This window comes from Geospiza fortis, unplaced genomic scaffold (genome assembly GCF_000277835.1).
Source record: "Geospiza fortis unplaced genomic scaffold, GeoFor_1.0 scaffold16, whole genome shotgun sequence".
Taxonomy (NCBI): Eukaryota; Metazoa; Chordata; class Aves; order Passeriformes; family Thraupidae; genus Geospiza; species Geospiza fortis.
Genome location: NW_005054302.1, coordinates 13,170,148 through 13,191,807, shown reverse-complemented (window position 1 = coordinate 13,191,807; position 21,660 = coordinate 13,170,148). Strand labels below are relative to the sequence as shown.

The window sequence follows — 21,660 nt, the reverse complement described above, 5'->3', positions numbered from 1 at the left end:
TTGCAGATGTGCTCCCTGGCTGGATTTCTCCCCTCAGCTTGTGTTTGCACTGTTGATTATTGTAAATCAACCTCACATATGTTTGCATTTTCATGTAATTCCTGCAGTTTGTGCAAATCCTTTTGAGTTCTAGTTCTGCCCTTGGATATGGCCACGGATACTCTATAGCTTGTTCTCATCAGCAAATATAATGAATAAATACTGTAATTGCATTGCTTTAAAATCACTGCTAACTCAAACCCTACAATACACAGAAAGCAGTAAAAAGCACAGAAAATAGAGCCCTCTGTTATATCACTGCTGGCATCTAAATTTCTAACAGCCAGCTTAAAGGAATGATTTCTCACTTTTGCTTTCTGCCATGGCAAAGTGCATGGACCACGATGGAAGGTTCTTCTGGTCTCAGTGAACTCAGGAAGGGGGGAATCACTGCTCCCAATGCCAACAGCATTCCCATGATCTCAAGCAGCAGCTGATAAATGCAGATTGCTCAAGCCTCCTGAGTCCTTGAGAACTTGGAGGGGGCAGAGAGTACAGTGAACAAGCAGGTAACATTATCATAGAGTCATTTTACTATACTATTTCTTTATTGTTTACTGTATCATTTATATCAATACCACACAAAGCACAACCTGCTCAGGCAAATAGAAAGCAAGTATTGCAACTGCCACTACCAGAATGTTTGCTGCACCTCACATTTCAGGAGAAAACTCCTAGATTGGATGCTTCAAAGACCAGCAGGTTCCCACCAGAATAAGTTACTTGGCAGCTACATCCAAGAGAACTTCTGTACCATGCTTCTTGGGGGAACAATGCAGAACTGGAAAAGTCAAAATGGAACAAGCCATTTATTTAATTTGTATACCATTGTTGTTATAAAAGTGTAAAATCAGGGGGGAAAATATCTCCAAAAGCATGAAATGAAGCAAAAAATGGTTAAAGGAATTAACAGGTTATGTACATCTTTCTCTGTTTTGTACATCTTTTGTTTCCCGCCTTTGCTCTTTCCTTCCTGTTCCTTTAAGCTTAGGCATAGTTGTTACTACATTACAGTGATGAGCATTCTTGAATTATCATTCCTTCACACTACCATGTCCTACATCACAGGCCTGTGCACAGCATCCAGGCAGCTCACTGCTGTCTAGCATGACTGTCCATCTCCAGACACAGCTCTCAGCTGTGTTTGCAATCAGCTGGGACAGCTCAGGGCTGCAGGCAGAAGTAGCTGCCAGCTCAGATCTGGAGCCAGCTGATGGCTGCTTCAGTCAGCTGAAGGACTTGTTCCTCACTGCACACTCCCAGCAATGCCACTCACAGCCCATGACTTTTACAGTTCCCCAGAAAATCCTCTGCACTAAAATGGAAAGAGATGCAGAGGGCTTGGTGCCAGCTCCTCTCTGCACTGAAAAAAACCCTCTTATATCAGCTTTATCTGCCCAGTACACAGGCCTTTTATGATCCTGCAGCAGCCAACCTACAGACCAAATGCTAGGCACAGTATCATTGCATTCATGACTTGCATTGAGGGAATGAAAACAAAAAATTCCCCATTGCCTAATGTACAACCAGGAAGGATAAACAACATATTTCAGCCTCAGAAGGTCTCCTCTTCTAGACTTGGACAATAATCTAGAGGCAGTCAAGGAAAACTGGCAATAACCAAGAAGGCGTCTCCTGCCTCCCCACGGGAGCAGAGTAAGTAAGAATGTTAAGCTGTGTTTTCCCATTTCTGCTAGCCTCTCCAAAGGCCATATCAAAAAGGGAGTAGGAAACAAACAACTTGGTGAAGTGATCCTGCTGCAGTACATCTGTCTTTTCAAAAGCTTGAGTCAGCAAGCTGTGGAGGAGAGGTTGGAGCACTTGGCTTGGAAGTAACCCCACAGAAGAGCACAGCAGCAGCAGAGCCTCAGCATGTCACAGCAAGTTCCCCTCCACCACAGCACCTTGCTGCACTGGCAAAGTCCAGCATCTGTGTTTCTGAAAAGCTGGACTCTGCAGTGTGGGAATGCATGGGCTGGAGAGAAGGCAGGAGGTGCCAGCAGGATGCAGAGCAGCCACAGCAGCACAACCAGAACAGCAATGGTGTCAGACCAGTGACCCAAGCAACCTGCTCAGGAGAGCAGGCTCTGACAACAGCCAGCACCAGCTGTTTGAAAAAGTGGGAAATTATTTGCAAGGATGGCAAATGGGCATCTGCTTTGCATCCTGTGTGTTTCCTTTCAAAGGTCTGGGGCTTTTGCCTGAACAGTGTATCTGCACCCACACATATATTGGCTGAGGTGTTCATGCACTCAGACTAAGAGGCTTTGGAAGTAGAAAATAAAGACCTGTATTTGTATTATGATTTTGCAATGCTTCAAACTTTCAAGTTAATTCAGTAAATAACAGGAAAATTCAGGGAACTACAACACCAAGTCTCTTAAATTTCAACCTTTCTGTGAGTCTCACTTAAAAAACCAGGTTTTGCTCCTCACTTCACTGCTTCTTTCCACTTTTCCTCCATCTCATAGGGGCTACTGCTGCCCCATCAGCATCCATCTCAAGCACAGCACAGATTCATCATCCTGGTCTTACTGCCCCAGCTTCATCTCTCCAACACACAAGGAGCTCTGCATTAGGCTATGGCTCAGGCAGAGAGTGCTCTACTTCTTCCTGGAGTCCAGATTTCCAACCCAGTACCTTTACAGTCTCATCTCAGGTAACTGTAAATACTGTATTAAATGTTAGCTTCAACAGTGTCCAGATTTTGATGGGTTTTACAAGCAATTTTCTTCTTCTTGTAACTACACTATTGAAACTGTGGCATACTGGGAAGAAAATAAAAAAGAGAGAAACGGTAGCCCCCAAAATGTTTAGAAATCTCACATTTTGATGAAGCACAAAATTATTTTTATTTCAACAAAGCATGGGCTAAAACATTTGAATACTTTAGATTTCTGTACACAGGAGAATAGGAAAAAATTAGCAAACAATTCAGGTACCTACCTAACAAAGGACAGAAACAGGTCACAGCAGGTCAAATAGCTAAACCCTGCTTTTCAGGCCAAACTGATCTGAATTCAAATAAATGATGTCAAATTCTGTAATTTACAGCTTAGTAGCATCTCCCTCTGGAATGTCAAAATAGCAACTCAATGCATAGTCCAGTGCTTTCACACTTCCTTAATGGAGTAATTCACATGCTGAACAAAGCCTGAAAGGAGCCAGGCTAGGAGAAAAAAAGTATGAATCTCACTAAATATTCAGTATTTAAAATGCAGGTCAGAGAACACAATTGAGTTTAATTAGAAAACTCAAACAGGACCCTGCATGTTAATGCACTTGCTCACTGCTTGGGATCATTTCAAAGTGTTCCCACTTGATTGTCCTTGGAGACATTTGTGTTTGTATCTAACAAAGAAGATAAAAAATGACAGGAAATGTTTGTTCTGGGTGTATCTGTGTAAATCTGCTTGCAGCAAAGCTGTTATTGCAGCCCTCCACTACAGCACTGAGTTCATGAGACAGGAATGGTTGGACACTTGGTGCTGCATGAACTTTCTTCCCTGGAAAACCCCTTACTAAACTGCATCCGTAGCAAAATGTAGTTTCCAGGGCACTGGGGTTTGACTTTTAGAACTCTGGAAAATATTGTCAAGAATTACAGCAGTGACACAGAACTGTACAGATCACAACCTGCCTGGAAATAATCAGGTTTTCAATTCCCAGCTGCAGTGCACAGGGATGCTGCTTAAATGCACAGATGCAATGATGATGTATTTATAAAACAAAACCTCACATGCTTTTATTTAGGGTTATAAATAAAATTGCTTCTTGAAATGACTCAGTTTAATAATAAAGCCTTAGTGTGTGAAGCACAGTCCCCACTGAAGCCCATGAGCTGCTCCTGTTGGTGCTACTCAAATATGATTATAGTGAAACAAGTTGGGTAGCATTCCTCTAGATAAATTTTTCAAACCCTTTGAAGTTTAGCCCTTCACTATCTGTTTTCCAGAAGTTATACTATAAATCAGCAATTTTTATTGCTAGATTTAATATATTTTATAGAACTGAAAATAAAGATGTGCTGTGCTTATGTTTCCTTCAGTTTATGGCTTTTGTGGAAAAAACATAGGGCACAAGTCAGAGCTGAATGAAACACTACAAAATATATTTAAGAAACAGTTTAGATTACTTCAGGCCAGAACTGTCCTGAAGGGAACTACTAGAGGGTTATTGCCAGTATCCTTATGAAGGATTGACCTCCTTCCTTGTCCTTCCTAAATACATTATAAGAAGTACATATATAGGTATAAGAAAAAAAGGAGATTAAATACTGACTGGAGACACACAAGGTTTGCAACAGACCTGAACAAACAGCCCAGTGGGAATGGTCCAAAAAGTCTGAATGTTTTCGGACTACTCCTATCTTTCTGTTGTGTTTGCAGTGCAAAAGTTTTCAATGCTAAACTAGTGCACTGGTTCTCAAATTTACCAGACAGATCTCCTTTCCTCCAGAGAGACTTGTCCTGACTAGAAGATATCACTTCTGTTTGCAAGGTGCAGTAAAGGGTGGAGAGCTGGAATCCCAGTGCTGGGGCACAAAATGAAGTGAATTGGAATCAAAACAGATTATGAAAAGAAGATTAACCTGTGTAGATGCTTGTTTTTTTAGCTGAATTAAATGCAACTAATAGCAAGTGGCAGCAAACACACGCATGTAAACTAAGGTTGTTAACATCAAATATAGGATGTAAATCATACTTTTGAAGAAATATTCAAGCCCATTTTAAAGCATTATCCACAGATATAGACATTAAAAAAACCCAACAAAACAAGTCACAGTAATATAATGAGGTGAAGATCTGAAAGAATATCCTGTTCTGTTCTTTAGGACTGGCTCAGGATCAAGAACAATTGTAAAGCTGGAAACTCAACATGGGATTGTCCTGTGTTGTGTGACAGCCACCTATAAGGTAGCCAGTGTGTGTACTATGTAAAGTCTTGTTTTGTGTTGCTTCAGCTGGGAAAAGGCTGACTTAAGTGGCTGCCTATTGAAATAACTATTAAGTTATATAGTTATATAATCCAGTTCACACACTTGGTCAAGAGTGGTGGATGTGGCTCATGCTCCTTGGTGCGACCCATGTCCAAGGGGCAGGGCCAAGAAGTCCATCCATGGTTCAGTGCCTACCACTGTCCTTCCCACAATCTGAACATTATGGAACCAGCCATGGGGATCTTTCTGAGTTTTAATCTCAGAGGACCAATATCTTATCCTAGACAAGGTCTGCTGTTGCTCAGAGCTGTTCCATGAGGAGCATAACCTCTCCACACAGACTGAGTGCACTCAAGAACAGTCTCAATCTAAGACCCACTTCCAGCAGCTGCAGATGGGACTTGACAAAGGCACAACTCTCCATCCCATCTTCCTACCCTTATTCTCTCTTGTGGTCATCAACCAATCCCATGCCTATTTGAGCAGTCAGTTTGGACACTGACATCCCAAACAATTCTTCCTAGGAGGGACCAGCAGAGCTGTAGCATCTCTCCAGCCACCCCTATGTGAAGAGCACACACTGCTCTTCAGAGAAGGAGACTGAAACATAGGACAACTGTTAATCACCTCATTTGACTCAAACCTGACCAAATAAACCAGAACCTGCTTTAAAATCCCATAACTCCTAATTTGTGACTATTTGGCTTGCAGATGCCTGTATGCTTGTGTTTGGTCTAATGAGAGATGTTCCCCTTCCTGCCCTCAGCAAAATACCCTGGATTTCACTCTCCAGCAGTGCAACAGGAATTTGAGGACTGCATTTTTCTCTTCCAAAGGGGAGACAAAAAGCTACCAAGCATCTCTACTCCTTTGAACCTTGCAGACAAACTGAAAAAAAAAATCTCATTACTTGGGACATATTTTACCTCCTGCAAAGGGTGAAACAGGCCAAGTGCAGAGATAGTTAAAAAAGCAAACCCAGTCACCCTTCCTCCGTCCTTGCAAACTCACTGGAGCCTGAAGCATTTCCAGAGATCTCCCACTGTGGGGAGCTACAGACCACAGTGCCCTCAAGTCACCCAGAAAGAAATAAAATTAAGGGTCTTTAATACAGCAGGTAGGAACTGGATGTCAGCATTTCCTGCTGGAGAATGTGGAATAATTGTGGAATAATTCTGTGGTACACAAAAAGTCAAAGAGATGAGTACCCAGATGCCAGAACCAGCTGGCAGGTCCCCTTTGGCATGTCCCCATCCAGGCTCAGGTAGCTGATGCCCTGAAGGAATGTGAGCTTTTCCCTCTTTCAGAAATGCTTCTGGCTCTTTGTGTGCTGCTCCTGACAGAGGAAATCCCTTCCCAACCCCCAGCAGGAGATCACTTTAGGCATGTGCACAGACAGACAGCCTGCTATGCCAGCCAAAATAGGTTTTCTTAAATCCTGCACATTGACATCAGGTCGTGAGCTGATGTCTAAGAAAATTAGTAGAAAAACTCATAGCTGTAAACAGATGACCCCATTTCACCTAGCAGAGAGCAATGAGAAAAATCAAATAACTGTCAGATGAACACCTGAATGAAGAGAGGCAAAGTAGCACAAAGATTTCAACATGAGCTAAACATAGAACCGAGAGCCTAAATCTGACACAAGCTTTTGGGTCCCAGCAAAAATGCTTCACACAGAAATGAGTGACAGTGCAACACAGAAAGCCATGGCAAAGTGGCAGCCGGTCCATCATAAGCAGACGAGAAGATGCTTCTCCCTAAGATAGCTGCAGGGCTGACTTGTATTTGAAGACTTAGCTCAAATACCCACTCACCTACAAGACTCTTGGGTGCACCAACATACTGACCTCCCAAAAGGTCAAATTCTTAATAAGCATCAGAGTGAAGAAAGCACAAGAAACAGCCTGTTTTTCAAATTCCAGGCAGGACAAATGCACCCCATCAGCCATGGAGCAGTGTCTGATAATGCCAAATTCAGCCCTGCTTGGGGCTGGACTTCAGCTGCCAGGCAGAATCTGATCCAAGCTGTTAAAAGACAGTAGTTTTGTATCATCCCTCACACACTCCCAAACTACTACTATTTTTCCACCTTTTAGAAAAATTAAGACCTGGTGCAAAGAACACAGTCCAGACAAATTAAAGTTGCTCCATTTGAAATTGCTAAGGTGAGAGGCCTCCTTTACTGTCAGGGAGACTGAACCAAGATCACTTACAGGGCTGCTTAAGTTGGTTTGTTTGGATTCAGAGCAGAGACGACAGAAAGTATTCACAGATACAGCAATGAAGGCATTATGATCCCCAAAGCTTATCAGGCTGAACAAGAAAGTACTTTTCTGCAGCAGGTTATAGAAGTATAAAATCCTTCTTTCCTGTATTTTCACCATATCTGCTGTATTTTCACCCCCATAACAGGGGGTAAATTCTTAAAAGCACAAGACCCCATGATTCAGCAGAAGCATTGGCAATATGCAACACACACAAAATGAGGCTAAATTTCTATCAGTTCCTCCTTTCCATCTGCCTTATGGCCTCTTCTGTCTCTTCTGCCTACTCCCTGTGCTCATTTAGACTCTCTCATTTACCTCTCTCTCTGCATGTGATTTTGGGAAATTATCTGGAGGCATCAACATCATGAACTTTTAGGAGCTTCAGTTTATAGAAATGAGAGAAGAATGGCCCAACAGCAAAGCTGCATTTAAATGTTTGCTTTTTACTTCAGAGAGGTTGAGCACCTTAGACAAAAGAAGTTTATTTTAAATACCTGCAGAGTCTGGTGGATCATAGCATCAAAACACCAGTGCAAAGGCTCCCTCATGCTCTGTGGGCTTAGAGTTTTATTGAGTAGATATAGCCTAAAATAGGATAGCTACATTCCTGGCAATAGATGAGGAGCTTTTAAGTAAACAGTCTTAGGGAAAAGTTGACGGAAAGGAGGCAACCAACACCCATTTTATAACATGCTGCAGTAATTCCTCTCTTTGAACTACTCCTCTTCTTTCAGAGCTCTGAGTTGAGTTGCCCTGCCTATATTAGACTCACAGAAAATGCAGTACTCATATGCAGGACATCCCCAAAGGCAGGAAAACACTTGTGTAGAAGCACACACTAATTTCCCACTAACTTCACCAGAACTGAAATCATGCTGACATGAGACCACAGTTTATGTCTCATTTGGGTTCTAACTACTCTAAGTAGTTTTCCTCCCAAAACTGTATACAGGCACATGCACAGCTGCTGAAGCGCATGCAGGTAGGAAACACATTTACTGTGAAACTCTCCAAGAGTCAGAAAAAATGGTTGGCTAACAGTAATTTTTTCACTCAATGGCAACATTTTACCAATATAGATACATAGACTGTAAATAAAAACCAGAAAAAGAAGACATTAGAGATACATCACCTTTAGATCTTTTGGTGTTAAAGCAGTTAAATTTTCAGTGTTTCATACATTGGAACCCTCCTATAATTTCATATCAAATGTACATGGCCAAAGTGGATGAAAAGCCAAGTGACAACAAATCACAGCAAGATACAGTACAGGCAGCAGAATTCTACATTTTAAGGTCCCTTCAGGAATTGCCTTTCTGGATATTTTGAATGCAACTCTAATGTAAATTTAACATTCACAGTACCTGTTGAACATCTGTATTTACAGCTTGAAAAGGAAACAAACCTTGGAACTGGCAGAATGTAATCTTCTTATGCCTTAAGGAGAGCATGCTCAGGTGCAACAAAACACCTAGAAGCACAGGATTCTGTAATAGCGAAATCCTCCAAATAACACAAAGCAAGAGTGGGCAGGTGGGGGGAGTAATTTAGGACAGGACTCTGTGCCAAATCTGGTATATATATTAGGTTATTGTGTGTGAAGCATGAAATGCCTGCAGCAAGCTCCACATGGCAAATCCAATGTGATACGCGTATGTTTAAGCACCCTGGGATTTCTGAATGCTGCGAACAGGGAAAATCAGTTTGAAGTCAGGAAAGATATGGCATCTGAGCATCCCAGGATAGTGTTAGTCACACAAGGTCAGAAAAGCAGAGAGAAGTCCAGTCTAGAAGCAGCATGAGGGATCAGTGTTCTCCCAGATGGAAAACGAGGAAAAGAAAGAAATTTTCAACATACATTTAATCAAGTCCTAAGGCAGAATTACTACTGAAAAGCCCAAAACAAGAAGCCTAAAAGGACAGAGATAGGAGGAAACACCATCCCATCTACAGAAGGCGAAGTCTCACCCTGAGTGACCACAGAGTACCCACAAGGTCAAGTCAGCTCTTTGGCAGAGCAGCCTCAGGTGGCTGGAAGAGGAGGCAGCTTCAGTGGCCCAAGACACTCCTACTGAAAAAGAAGGGTATTGGTTAAATACCTCCTAGAAGGACAGTTTCTTATCATTTTCTTTTTCAGATGTTCAAAGCAGTACAATTGTAGCCTAAGATCATGTTTATGAAGATAAAGGTCAAACATAACTCTTTGAGTTATGGCTGATACTAAACAACTTCCCAGTGATCTGACAGTTTTGGGGAACCTTTGGGAGCAGCAAAGAGAATTGACAAATTCTCTCATAAATAAGCTAATGGGTTCTCTAAAGTTGGAGGTACTCTTTACACCCTGCAGGAAGCAGCTGATTTAGGGACTGGTGGAACAACAGAGATGTCTTCAGGTCTCTTCAGTGGGTGAGAATCCCCTGCCTGAAGGCAAAGAGCAGGAGTGTAAATCAGTCACTGACCCTGAAAACACTGTCTCATTCCATCATTCAGAAATTAATATGGTTAAACTAAATATCTTGGGAATAAATAAGTCATTTGAAGGACACAGTATAGAACAGATAGTTTGGGCATTCATGACTTTGGGTTGGTTTTTGAACTTATTAACTGGGCATCTTGCAAAAAAATGCATTTCTGTGACCCTATGTGCAATCTAAAAGCTAATACGTGCTTCAGTTTACCCAAGAGTGCTAAGTCTACCCAAGAGTCTTTACTTGTATGTTAATTACAGATGCACTGCCCTGGGATGAGACAAACATTTCTCTGCCCAATCTGACCAACCTTCACAGTCTGATGATTACAAAATTTCATTTTTTTAGCAATTTTCATGGTCTTTAGACACAAGCATTTGCAATTACTGCATTATCTAGATCAACACTTTAATACATAAATTAAAATTACATAGTTAAGCTCACAATCTTGCCTAGCAGCATTTCCTGTTCAGTGATTCGGATCAGCGTGGGCTGATCCTTATTGGAATGCCTGAAACCTTTAATTGTACTGCACGTGAACACAACAGGATTTTATGCTCATGGCAGTGATTTAATGTCCACTCCTCCCTGTAATGAAGTCTTTTAAGTGATCCATAGAGAAAAAGTTAACAGCTTTAATACTTTGGCTTATAGGAGTCCCTTTATCGATCAACATAAACCCCAATACTTCTGCAACAACTCACATAGCAAATAAATGTCAGCAGCAGTTGGTCTGGTTTGGAAATGACTGCTGCTCTTCTGGCAACAGTTTAAGGACACAGTTTTCCCTTGAAATAGTGAACCCAGTTCTCATTAAAAATCTGATTCTGATAGCACTTATCAGCAATACCTGGAGCAACTCTACTGATGTTAATAACATAACAATGGGGTAAAATCAGGCTAAGCGAAAATAAGGACTCGGGACACAGGCAATAAAAGTTTTGTGTCTGTTTATATTGGACCCAAGCTTGGCCTGGCTGATCTAACTCTTGTGTATTCATGAAAAACAAGTATGTACAATGCAGCAGAAGTACCCAAGTAAAGCTGAAAAACCACCCACTGGAATATTTTTGGCTGCTTCTAATCTTCTAATCTTTTATTTACTCAGTGAATGCTTTTCCCCCTCAACACAGACAAAGTCAAAAATTAGTTTCCTCTTTCCTTTTTATTCTGGCAACATTCTTCAGAAGACTATGAGCAATCTGGGGGCTGTATCATACACCTACATGAAAGAGCAGGAATTTACTGTCCTCACATTCCAATCTAAATGAACCCAGAGCCACTCTGCTCTGGAAACAAAGCAGCAGGCTACTTTGGCAGTGACTAATGTGGCCACAGTCTTCTTAACAGGAACTATGTTATTACTGGCCAGTTTTCTAGCAGAAGCAAGTAAAGTCAAGTCTCTCTAAGCCCATTTCCTTAGGTAAAACTTGTGTCTTACAAAATATCCTCCAAGCAATACTCAGCAATTTGAGTATTGTGACTAATTTGGAGGTCTCATGCTGAAGCACTTCATGTCTAACTTTTAGATACCAGGAGAAGACATAACTTTATCAATCTCTGCAGATGGCCAGGACTTCAGAAACAAAATGAAACTGGAAAGACTAAAACCAATCAAATTAAATTCATGTCTCAATTTTAGACCTGAGAAGTTAAGGAAAGTGCTAAGAAATGCAGATGGAGCTTGTGACATTTCCAGCTCACTATTTTAACTCCTGGGGATTTCTTTCAAGGGATAACTCCAGAAAATTATACCCTACTTTTCATACATGCTTGAAAAATCAAAGTCATCTTTGTCCATCCTTTCCATGCCAGTCACAATTTTGGAACCCAAATAATCCTGATATGGTCAGTTGTTTCTTATATGAAGCCCTGCTGCCATTCTGCTGACCTGAGGCAGGAGATCCCTTTTTGCAGGGCATTTACAAATGAGATGAGCAGAACAGATCTCAGCACAGATTCTTCTGGGATGTCACTGGTAACTCCATTCACCCCAAGCTTTTGTTTCTTTTCTTTTAATTATAGATATAACCATACCAAGAATTTACCCCAAAATACTCTGTCTCACCTGTTTTTTCAATAATGAATAACAATGCAGATAATGAATTTGACCTCTCTGCAATGGGGTGTCCATCATGTCCAGATGCTCAGTTTTAAACTATGATCATAAAGTGATGCTACAGTCTCTGGTCAGCTTTTTGCTTTTGAGGGTTTGAAGAATTAATACTGTTTTTTTGAGTTCTTTACCTCCATTTTTTGCGTGATATTTTTGTATCTTTATATCTCCTTATGGAGATTAGGATCCTTTTCCTTCTTATCCTTTGGATATGTTTTTAGGTTTTTAAAAACTGTCTTTCCATCTTTCATAAGCTAATTTACTTTGCTGTTTAGCCTGTACCTGCTCTCTTTGACCATTTCCTTTTTTTTCACTCTTGTCACAGGGTGATAGGTATCAACAATTCTGGTTGGGTATCGTTCAGCAGCCTCATATCTCCTCTAAGTGTTTAATTCTCTTAAAAACCTATTTTAATGTGGTTTTATCAAATTTCTTCATACACACACATACCTAATCTTACAGAGCTGAGCATAACTGCAGTGGATGCTTGGCTTTTTACTCTGCAGGGACAGTGAATCTAATGGACGCTGTAGTCACTGGTATGTGCTGCACTTAAAATGCAAAACTTTCAGCCAGATCTGGCACCTTACTTAGCATCAAATCAAGGCTTTTTCTTTTTTGTTTTTGTGGTGCACCTTGATTAGCTGCTACAGGAAACAAACACTGACACTGTCTGCCCATTTTACCTCTGGGCAAATTTTAGACAAGATGTGAGGCCACAGCTATGGTGGTAACAAGATTTCCCACATACAAGAGTATTTTCTGCCCCTGTGATCTCTGTGTATGCAGTTAGAGTCATGGTTCCGGTAGAAAGTACAATACTAAGGATCTAATGTCATTCTCTTCTTATTGAAAATGAAATTTCAGCCCAGATTGCACAAAATTCCTAACAATTCCTGCTACCAAATGTGATCTTTAAAGTATTCACAATTTTTTAAACTGATCTCAAGTGCTACAAATTCATGTCCAGACTTGCAACTTACTGTGAATTAAGCCCTTCCAGATGGCAGGTGACACACACACTCATTCACACTGTTACATGCTCACACTCACACTCACAAACTGGTGATATCAAACATTGGAAGTACAATTGTTCTGGTCTCTCTTACTTCCAAAATACATCTTTGACGGGGTTTTCTAATGGCCTTTAAAGAAAGAATGGACTATGTACAAATCTTTTTTTTTTAATAATAGAAAACAAGGGAACGAGTATGAAAAATTGTTGCAAAGTATGGATTAATTTTTGTGCAGAACTGCTATTTGTAAAGATTTTGTGTCAGTGCCTATGAGAGATGAGATGGCAGCAGCTATCTGTCTGCCTGGCTTTACATACACACAGCAGATGCTATTCTCAGAATTATTCTCCACATCCCTGTAGCACTATACCAAGCACATGGACTCTCATCTTGAGCAATGGCACAGATATTTCTAGTAGAAAACAAGTCAAGCCCTGGCTTCAAGTTTTAAATGAGCCAGAGACTTTCATGCATGGAAACAAGTTGTCCAAGTACTTCTTGCCATCCAAGAGTGTATTTAAATAATCTGTTAAGACCTACCTGGCAAAAGCAATGTCCTTGCTCTTCTCTGCTTCAGAGATGCTGTATGGATGTGCATGGTTTTTTTAACTTTGAAAGCTCTATACTGAGGAATAGGGAAGGGGAAATAAACAACAATTCTCTTGGCACAGATTAAAAAAAATACACCTTCTGCCAAAAGTTGTAGCTTAATTTTGGTCTCACTTAAAAAATAATCTTTACAGAACATTAAAATTCTACATTTTGTGTCCCTCAGGCAGCAATAAACTATCAATTAATGTCAAGCTAAATAAAAAAAACAAACCCATTTGTTTTTAATATCTAGAAATTAATAGCTAGAAATTAAAGTCTTCAACCCCTTAAGCTCTTGGCTTCAACCACAAGGACAGGGCTACTCTTCTTGCTATCCAGGTCATCAGTTGAGGCAAAACTCCAAGGACAAAATATACTGAAGTTCACTCTCCCCCAGGAACATGAATGTCACACAGCCACTGATGAATTTAGGCAGAAAGGGACCTCCAGAGATGATCCAGCCCTGCTCAGAGCAGGACAGCTTGTTCAGGGTCATGCCTTCTTACTGGTTTGCAAAAACCAGTGGGTTTGAGAGAGCAAAGAGAATATTGTGACTGGAGCACAGCACTGACCTAATAATTTAGAATTTAGACACTTTTCAGATAAAAGAGGTAGAATCAGTAGAAAAATGAACATGTTTTGGATACCCATAGTAAACCTAGTTTTGTAGTGTGGGGTTTTGCTTGTTTGTTTTAAAGAAAATGACCAGGAACAGAGACAAGGAAAGTATTTCTTGTTGCCCAGACCTGGCATGCTATGCAAGGTGACCTGAACCAGGCATGCCAGACTGTCTCATTCTCCTGGAGCTCTTCAATGACAGTCACTGACAGAGGATCTGCATCCTTGCTCATCTGCCTGAAGGAACCAATGCCAAATGCCTCTTGATCTTTAATTGCTCCTCTCCCATTCCCTGCTTCTCTCATGTGGCAGAGAACAACAGAACAGTGCTTCTCACTATTTGAATTAACCTAATTAGCACAGTGAGACCCCAGGCCACACATGCTGTACAGATCTAAACAATATAATTACACAAATATTTTCATTTTCAGAATGCTTTTGTTTTCATATTCCCCTCAGTTTTCCTCAGATGAATTACTGGAAAACTCATCTGATTGTGTTCACTGAGTGCCTACAGGACCCTTGAAGAAGGTTGGCTTTTGTTACTCAAATCTTACTTCCTCCTCTCCTGTTCTGTCTTTCAGTTCTTTCCTCCTTCCACATTTTAAACTCCTTTTTCCTTATTCTAGCTTCTTAAGTTTGAGCTATTAAAATAAAAAACCCCTGCAATATGGTAACAGGAGAAAGAACAAAAAACAGTAGTTAGGCTTTTATTGTACTTAGTGACAAAAAGTAAAACTTCTTTTAAAAGGCTAAACTAAAAACAAGAGAGTTTTAATATTTCATTTTTATTAGAAAATGGAAAACTTCTAACAAAAGCCTTCTGCAAAAAATTTTGAAAGACACTTTTGTAAGGGAAAAGACTTTTAACAGCAAATAAATGAAAGCCCAAAGTAAGCTCTCATCTTAGAACCTTAGGGACAGACCTTTTAGTAGTGCCTGTAGGGACAGCACCAGGGATAATGGTTTTCTACTAAAAGAGGGTAAATTCAGGCTACTTATAAGAAAGAATTTTTTTGCAATGAAGGTGGAACTGGAACGAGTTGCCCAGAGAGGCGGTAGATGCCCCATCCCTAGAAACATTCAAGGCCAGCTGGACAGGGCTCTGAGCAACTCTGATCATGGCAGGGAGGTTGGACTAGATGAACTTGAATGGTCCCTTCCAACCCAAAATATTCTGCATTTCTGTTTGCTCTTATTCACAAGACATTGGGTTGACCCCTTGTCCAGCACTATCAGCCCTACTGGAAAAGCTGATTAATAATTTTCAGCTGATCTCCAACTTCTAATTAGACTTCAGGACAAAACAGCTCAGTTCCCTGCACTCTACCACAAATCAACAGAGACCTGCTGAAAGAATTCCAGGTCAAATTCCCTGGATGCAAGCGAGGTGAATTATGACAGCCATAACACGGGCTCCAATAACAGTCTGAAATAAAAAAAAAGCAAAACATCCCAACAGAAAACCCAACCACACTGCTGAACAAATAGCCAGGACAGATGAAACTGCACAGACCCGCAGGGCTTCCCGCAGCAGCAACTTGGAAGTAGATGCCAGGAGAGCTGCTTAATGTACCTGGGGTACAAAAGCTGACAAAGCTACAAATGATGTGGTCAGGAAAGAATTTTAGAGGCAAAGTTGAGAGGAATGCTTTAGCAGAGCTGCAGCTCTCCGGAGAGATGAGCACTCCTGGCCATGCCAGTCCTCACAGGCCTCTCTAAGGGCACACTGAGTCACTCTGAGGACAATACAGAAGCTGAGTCCACAGCTGCCTTGACTTCCCTCAGGTTATCCTCATGTGTCATCTCCAGCACTGTACTGGCAGGAATCTCCCCACAATTTTGAAGAAAGTGAAAGGGCTTTCCATCTCCATATTTCTCCAATCAGCAAAATTTTTCCTTGGTTCTAGGTTTCAGACTTACTTTCCTTCACATTCTCTGCAGAACTAAAGCCCAGTGTGAGATCCTCAGAGAAACCTCTCAGTGAATGATAGGATTGCCCAGTAAGATAAAGCAGATGGGATTGAGAGCATAAATGAGATTTGGGATCTGCTCCTACAGCTCCACAGAGCATCCCTAGGGAGTTTCTATTGAGGCTGCAATGATGAACCTGCTGGTTTTGCATTTGTTCTCTTACAAGCTAATAATGAACCCTCAGAGTAGCAGATGACTTCAAATATGTGGAAATTTCAACGCCAGCCTGTGACAATATAGATATTTTCTTTAAATTAAAGCCAGGCTCAGATCAAATAATTACGTAAAATGGGAGAGGACCATTTCCTCAAGAAACAAAGTGTATTTTAGTGGTTTATTTTTAAAGAAAATCAACACAAAAAACCTGTTGTAAAGACCCTTATGGCTTATCTCTACAGCTCTACCACCACAGTGGTGTTTATGCTTTCAGAGAGGAATCTGTATTGAAATTCTATCCTATCGATTTATTAAATATCCTTTGAGACTGTAGAATATGTTCTTATGTGCTGCACTTGAAGTTACATTTTCAGATTAGGGTAGTAATTTTCATTTCAGAGCTTTTCTTTAGATACTGCTTTAGAATTCTTATTTTCTTATGAAATGAGAAACATTACTTTCTATAAATGCACATTTCAAATTCATTTTCTAGCTCGACTCCAACACACTAGGGCTTGTAAAAATCAAGTCTCCACCCAATTTTTGAATTTTTCACTCATTCACTATAGAATTTTAGCAGCTGGTTGAGAACTAATTACTTTTTAAAAGATGTGCTAATTTTTGGTAATAATCTTTTGTGCTGTTTGTTATTTTTTGTTGTTTGTTTGTTATTTTTTCACCTTGGTGAGACTCAAAATGAATCTGCTTCAAATGGAACTCACATTTCCTGACTCTTAGTATTATTCTCTTCCCTGCACACACTGGAATAAAAACCAAACCAGTGTTGAGATTGAGGAGGTCATAAATATCTGAGCATTAATAATGTAATATATTAACCAGAAAACTTGAAAGTAAAGAGGAGAGGTCCACTCTGTCTAGTTAGCCCCAGTAATAGGTCCCCAAGACTGAGAAATTTAATTAGACTGGTACATGTTGTCCTACTTCAGAGCCTTCATCCTACCACCTCAAGGCCTTCTTTAGTAATGCCTTTGTTCCATCAGCACCTCAGGCTCTGAGATTCTCTAGATGTCTCTCCTGAAAAGTTGCTGGAAATCATATTTTTCCTGGAGGGATAAAGAAATCTGTGATTATTCCCAGTATCTTCTAAAAGAAGGGCAAGAGAACATCAAACAATTCTACCAAACTGCAGGTTCAAAATAAATGAAGTATTTCTTTATACAACTCTCAGTCATCTTAATCATCTCATTACCTTGGATGTTACTTCTTTTAATATGGAGTTTAAAAGCATTTAACAAGCAGGAGGGGAAAAATATTTTGAATGCTATTAAATGGAGTTATTTAAGTTTGTAGGTCTCTGAGACAGATGCTGCTGGTGGCAGGGAACACTGTTGCTGCTTGCCTGCCTTCCCCTATTTTTCCCTAAGCATCTGCTGCTGGCCACTCTAGGAACAGGACACTGCCATAAACCATTTGGTCTAATTAAAGCCAAACTGACATACCCAAGGATTGAAATTACTAGTCTACTTGAAATCCAGGAAAGACAGGATATGAACATCCATTTGCTTGGCAGAACACAAGGAGCCCCCTCATTAGCTGAAGTTGCTCATGGTTTTTTCCATACTATTTCTTTGGTGTTCTCCACACGTATCTTTAGCATTGACTGTCCAAACCCAATTCATTGCAGAGCCAAGGCATGTGTCAGGGGATCTGCACACAGTTTGTGCAGAAACCAAAATTCTGCAACTACCAAGTAGTGGCTTGTAACAATATCTCTTAAAAAGGCAAAAGTATATTCTAATAGTTTATAAAGCATTGAAAACAGCACTAAGAACAATTTGAGTAGCTAGACATTGTGGAACTGATTCTTAACACCAATACAAGATTGCACTTTCTGAACAGTAAACTTCACACTGGGGTGGTTATGATTCATGGCTGAACTGGATTTCCTAACAACAGAGAATTGGGAATGAAGCAGGGAAACCCCTGAGATTTCTTCACTTTTATATTTTTCCTTTCCAAACTGTGGAACAGGGGAAAACGAATCAGAGGATGGGTGGAGGGAGAACAGAATAGAGTCAGCTTGACCAGCCGAACTCTGCTGACAGAGCCAAGTATCATCCAGCATGTTATTGGCCAAAAAGCCTTACACTGCCAAACACTGACTGTACAGCTTCTGCAATTGAGGTACATGCAGTTACAGCCACAACAGCCAGGCATAAATGGTGAAATAAACACAAACGGTATAGGTAGTGCTACAGAAATAGCAACCCCAACAGAGTGAAACAGATGTGAACAGCTTTAGATGAATAGGCTGTAAAGAAAAAAAATGCAAGTGTTTTGCAATTTGAAACTCTTTGGATGTAACACTGCTGTTAATGCAAGCATATCAAGAAGGAAATTTTACTCTATAAAGAGCAAGATTAAATAAGCTATTATCAAGAGCAAGATTAAGAAGCTATATCATCCATAGCTGTTTTTTTTTTCCTGTATGTACGCACCTAAACGTAACAAAGTGATTCTCAAACTTCTGCGTGTGGGACAGCTCTCTGGCTGTGAAAGGCCTACACAGAAAAGAAGCTGCCTATGATCTGTCACTGGAAAGACTAGCAAGGCACAAACATCCTTTGGAACAACAGCATAAACCCCATCACATGCTCTCTACTACTAACATGTTCACATGTACCCAGCTGGCAGTACTTTGAGGATTTATCCCACACATAAGCAGTCAATACAAAATCCATGTCTCACAAGTTTGTGAAGTCAGAAACTAAGATGTATATTCTCAAAGATGTAATGTTCTCAAAAAACATTAAATACACTTAAAATCTGAATGCTTTTCTGAAGTGCTGAAGCATGGCACAGAGAAAGCATGTGCCATTCAGCTAGATCCCATCCCCGTGCCAGATCTGTCTGAAATACCACACTGACACCTGACAGTGCTTCAGAACTGAGGCTTGCTCAGCATAACAACAGCAGGCTTTTCTTCATATTTCATGAAGACAAGACCTGCCTGCAAAAAAACAGCGCCAATTTTTTTTTTGCCCTTTTATACAGAAACATGACCTTTGTAGAAAGGAGACTTGACAACGCTCTACAAATGAGCAGAACCCCTTCAGGGCTCACAGATGCAGCAGATCCTTTCAAAAGCCAAACCCACATAGAAGGGTTTGTACCACAACGGTGATGAGGGTCCTTTGAGGGTCTGTGAACTGCTACGGTGGTGAAGCTTTTTGTTCAAGGCATGAACACTGGCTTTTGGGTAGAATGTGTATCACAAAGCCCTGAAGATAATTGCTGTGGCATTTTAAGGTCTTCGTCTCTGATGGTCCAATTTGACTGTTTAGCCTTGCTTGACTGCTGCTGTAGTAAGGTGAGCAAGAGTCTGTCCACATAAAGCATGAAGCAACAAGTCTAAACCACTGGTGAAAGGTCAACTGTGAAGCACAATAGATATAAATAAATTTTGAAGCTCCCTTTGACCTTGGCTCTTTAAGTCCAGAACACCCATTACCTAATTACTGAAAACCATTCATCCCTTGACAGGCATCGTTTTTGGAAGGATGATGAACTAGTCATGAAAAACAAGTCTTGAACCAGTCTTGAAACACAAGTCACCACTTACTCTGGGGTTGATGAAGTACTACTTTTCAGAGGTCCATCAGACTACTTGCCTTGTATTTCGAACCTCTCCCACACAGGTATTTCTGTGAGAAGCCTTTAAAATGTACATTCCAATCCCTCCAACCTTACAGGTGTTGCAGGTAGGAGAGCATTTCCTTCAATAGCCAAAAAACCACAAGAGTACTGGCAATCCCCAGAAGTTGTGAGGCTTTAAGCAACCCTGTTCCAGAAAACAGACCTTATAAATGGGCTCTAGTCTTCATTCCTCTCTAAAAGAAGCTACCCAATTTAGGTGAGAAGCAACAAGCAAAATACCATAAACTCTTAATGCAAATCAATTAAGAACCCAAGGTTTAAAAGACATTCTTAGTAAACAAAATATTTTAAATAATAGTTTGAAAATGGGAAAGATCAATTCTCCTATGTAAAATTATCTGTAATTGCTTTCTCAGCTTTCATATTAATTATCATAATGAAAAATTAGTTCAAGAGAAAAGTACCATCCTGGGGGAATAAAAAACTTTTCAATTAGAAATGCCAGGCAAATGTATTAACCATTCTCCACTAACCATAAGCACTGCCATCAGTCTCAGAATTATGAGCCCCTGGAATATGTCCATCATTGCCATTTAGGCTGGCAATGCAATACAGTTGTGGATTAAAAAATAATGGATAAGCTTCAGGGTCACAAATTCTTCTTCAAATACTGGAAATTTTTGTTTACTCTAGACCATTTAACCAAGCTATAATTTGTGGGTTTAATGCCTCATGATTCACCAACACCAAGGAAGCCCACAAGAAATATAATTTTCAAAGAATTTCTTTAAAATGTGAGTGGAAAATCCCTGTTTGCTGCACAAGAGGTCTTTGACTCTGCTGTGGACAAGCATAAAAATCCACAAGCAGCTGTCATACAGACCACAATGGATTCACACTGAAAAGGTGCAGCCAGAGAGGTCTGGGCAGGCAGAGCTGCACTGACACTCTAAGGTGTCAGTGTCCTTTTCCATCGTCTAAGCTTTTAGCCACAACTTTGTAAGTTCCATTAAAGCAAGATGACACCACACACACACAAAATTCATAATTTTCATACCTTATTCCAAAGCAAATAAACAGAAACAACATCACAACTGAGTTACCTCATCAAGAATAGTAAGGCAATGTGAAGTGCTTTGCATATTTTGTATTTTAAGACTAAAATTAGCATTAGATTCCACTTCAGAAAGAATTCTACTGCTGTCCAGAAGTTCTTCACATGGGCACTCATGTCTCTAAGTAGAAAGATTGGAACAAAAGAAATGAAAACCTGGGGTCATCATTGATGTGGAAAGGAAAAGAAACCCAACAAACCAAACCAAATAAACACAACACCTACCCCTCAAATTAAAACAACATCATCAATTGAAAGTCTCTCTGGCTAAAAAAAAAGGAAAGACTGTAAACCCTAGTTTGTATTTTGAGATTTAAAGAAAACTGATAATAAAAACTAAATTGTACTATTGTTACTATATTATAAGTAGAATTGCACTTGAAAACAAGTGTAGGAGAATAATTAAATACATGTATATAGAAAACTGTCACTACCAATACTGCATTTTACCTACAAACCCATGATGTTCCCCAGTAACAGTAGATGCAAAACCTCTGTAGCAGTCAGTCTTACTTATAGGACCAGTGATTCCTAGACTGGCCATTTGGGAGTTACCATGGGTCACAGAGCAGACCCAGTTATAACCACTCACTGTTACCACGATTAAGGCTTTAGTAGTGTGTGCATGCAGACCCTGCAGCTGGCTTTGGTTGCTTATGCTGTATATACTGGATTTGTTAGCACAGAGACTGCCTACATCTGATGTGTGTCATTTGGGGTTTCTAGAGTTTTTACATCAGC

At 40.3% G+C, this 21,660-nt stretch overlaps 1 protein-coding gene across 1 annotated transcript in view; it reads right to left on the bottom strand.

Annotated features, from left to right (window-relative positions):
* ME3 (malic enzyme 3) overlaps positions 1-9,235 on the bottom strand; it is an 85,806-nt gene extending 76,571 nt beyond the window's left edge. Inside the window, exon 1 of the mRNA XM_031066025.1 lies at positions 9,217-9,235. The gene's annotated coding sequence lies outside the window, so the exon portion shown is untranslated. The remainder of the gene's footprint in view (positions 1-9,216) is intronic.
* Between the last annotated feature and the right edge of the window lie 12,425 nt (positions 9,236-21,660).